The sequence below is a fragment of the Mercenaria mercenaria genome, chromosome 14, assembly GCF_021730395.1.
Source record: "Mercenaria mercenaria strain notata chromosome 14, MADL_Memer_1, whole genome shotgun sequence".
In the NCBI taxonomy this organism is placed as follows: domain Eukaryota; kingdom Metazoa; phylum Mollusca; class Bivalvia; order Venerida; family Veneridae; genus Mercenaria; species Mercenaria mercenaria.
This window is the reverse complement of record NC_069374.1, coordinates 31,235,619-31,238,822: the sequence shown is the minus strand read 5'-3', so window position 1 is coordinate 31,238,822 and position 3,204 is coordinate 31,235,619.

Genomic DNA, 3,204 nt, shown 5'->3' with positions numbered 1-3,204 from the left:
TTCCAGTCTGCACTGTAAGTAGCTTTATTAATATAAAGATTGTGTCAATCAGTATAGCGAGCATGTAAAAGGTAGTCGGCAAGATAAAATCGTTACACTGCTTGTTGGTGACAGGATATGGGATATACGCTGTCTTGAAAATCCATATCAGGCTCGAGCTTCGCTCTCGCCTGATATGGATTTCCTCGACAGCGTATATCCCGTATCCTGTGACCAACAAGCAGTGTAACTAATATTAGACGTAACGGTAACGGCCATCCTTCTATAACTTGCTTAACTATGAAAGGTTATGATACATTTTTGTTATCTCCTGTCGGGAATTGGTGCGCTTTAACGTAACGTGAACGTTAACGTTACATCTTTGCAATAATTTGTATGTTACATCATTATTAAAAAAAAAGGTATCGAACCTGGAACAGCGTCGTTAATGCTATATTTCTCTATACGCCAAGATATTGATGCCGTGGCCAAAATATTTCTCTACACGCCAAGATATTGATGCCGTGGCCAAAGAATATCAACAGAAATTAATTCTTGAGGCGGTGGAGAGAAGTTTTATCTCCGGAAGGTACTAATAAGAAGTTACTAGCGCAAACAGATGGCGAAGATTTATTTACTAATGTGACGGAGACCGATGTTACATGTTGAGCGTAAAAATTCAGATCAGAAGTCTTCAAGCGTTTTGGGAACAACCGTAAATCTTTGGCACCATTGATCCAACCGCATCTACCTACATCTACCGGGTCCGGTGTCTAACCTACAGGATCCAGTTTCCAGCATTCAGAATTCCGTGTCCAGACTTCGGAGAGCACCCAGTCTACAGAAGTGTATTCCACTGACGTACGCCCCTGTAGAATCATTTAGCAACGCAAGCGCCCAATCACAGAGTATAGCCACAAAGTACAGTATACATGCCAACCTGTCAGTAACGCTTCTATTACTTCTGCAAACTCATTCACTTTCCATAAACTCCCGAAACTTACACTCCCTACTTTCAACGGTGATTGTTTACGTTCGCAAACGTTCTGGGACTCATTCAGATCCACCGTACATCTGAATTATAATCTAATTGATGTGCAAAGTTCAGCTACTTGCAATTTCAGCTTGAATCTGAAGCAGCCAATACTACTGAAGGTTGACAAATAGTATCTATAGCTTTCGCAGTTTCTACGATAAGATGGAATCGTATATCCATATTCTAGACTCCAATGGTCAGTATCAGTAACTTTCTAGTTCCCATAATATTAAATAAGTTACCGGGAGAAGTACGACGTAACCTTGTCTGAAAGCATGGCGACAGTAACTGGCAGTTGCTAGATCTACACAAGGCAATATCCAGGGAAATCAACATCTTAGACGCAGGAGGTCCAAGTCACTAGCCGGAAATAGAATGTATGGGTCCACAGATTCGTTTTATACTGGTACAAAGACGAAACGAACCGCGACAGATTCTCCCAACCCCGCAATTTCCCCTAAACGATCACAAAGACACCCAGTCAACTGTTCCTTCTGTCAGGAATCACACAGTTCCTACGTCGCATCCAGCGTAGCTGTCGGTCGAAGGTTGATACCATTCCCCTGAGGCTACCTGGTTCATAGTCTTTGCCATTTGATTTTTTCACACTCAGGAGAAAACGGCTCAGTAGTGGTGCGAGTTCACTGACGGGAATTTCGTGGAGCAACCTTGTCTCTCCAACCGCGGGTTCATTAAAAAAGGAATTCAGTAGTTTAAGATGATTCATTGTTTTTGTCTGAATATTTTTATTCGATTGCTGATCTATAAATGTGTTAATGTCGTCACTATTTACGTGCTGGAACCTGGAGGTGTTAGCTTTGGCAGTAGACTGAGTAGTTGTCATCTGCACGGTCACTTTGTCCGGCGCCGGACTGCCCAAACGTTTCAGTCTTTCAGGTTCTATTTCAAACTCAAGTTCGGTATTGCATAGTCTGACCATAAAAAATGTCCCAAAACCTCTTTGTACTTTCTCATTGATCTGGCCACCACCTTTACCATCAATCTCATCGAAGTCATCAACGGTAAAAGGACGGTCCGCCGTGTTTATTTACTTTTTTGACAGGGCGTATGAATACATAAATAAAGTGATTCGCCTCCGCATATGCCTCATTAGCATATTTATTACACTAGTGTATTACTGAATTTATTACATGGCTTTATTAAACGACGTAGTTTATGTGATAATTAGTAATTATTAGTTATTATTATTCCTAGGTAAAACAGAAAAGGGAAAAAGAAGAAACAGAGACACTTTGTCCAAAGGAAAGTTTGATCGGACATTCAGAACGTCAGAAGCACTTGATGATCATGTCGTTTTAGGTCAGTGTGACTTTAAAGAAGGGAAGTTTCAGTTATAGGACAAGTTAAAATTCTTCAATGAGGAGAAAAATTGTAAAATGCACATGTCTTCAGTACTAGATAAGAAGGTGACAGTAACGACCACAATGGAATAAATCTGGCTGGGAATTCGTTACTAGGATAGGCCCTTATAATATAAAAGGAAGAAACAGATTAACTTTACAGATGAACAGAAAGTGTTTCATAAAAAAATATCAGCAAAAATGTAGAAAAGGTAAATGTTCTGGTTCTACAGCTGACCCGTTTGCCGTGGCTGAAGATATGAGAATACACGGACAGTTTAACAGGGATAGATATATGACAGAAAAGCAAGTCACTAGACATGATTCTTATTTGTCACAGACAGAAAGAAAGCTGAGTTTGTTTGACTTTAAAGCAGCAAAGGAAGAAAGTCCAATGGACACTCGAAAAGAAAATATCATGTCAAAATGGAAATGTTTGGTTAACACAGTAGATAAATGAAATTACTTTGCCATCTGTGTTGTTTACAGTTACGATTCAGTTCCAAACTAAGAGAAGAAAGAAAAAGAAAACAGACGAATATGCATAATAATTATATGCAAACTTTATTAAGTAATGTTTATTTTAGATAAAAACCGTGTATATATAGTCCCTGGCAGACCTGTTTGATACAACGGTCCCGTTCGGACCATTCTGTATTTCGTCGGAAATTGTTGTTTCAGATTGGTTGTTTTAGCGCTGCTGACACTGCGCTACTACAAATACGCGCAAATAAGTTAAAACAAGTTAAAAATCTCAACCGGTTTCACTATTCATATAAAGGGCCGAAAGAAAATAATAGTACCCTTCGGAAGATGAAAGAAACATAT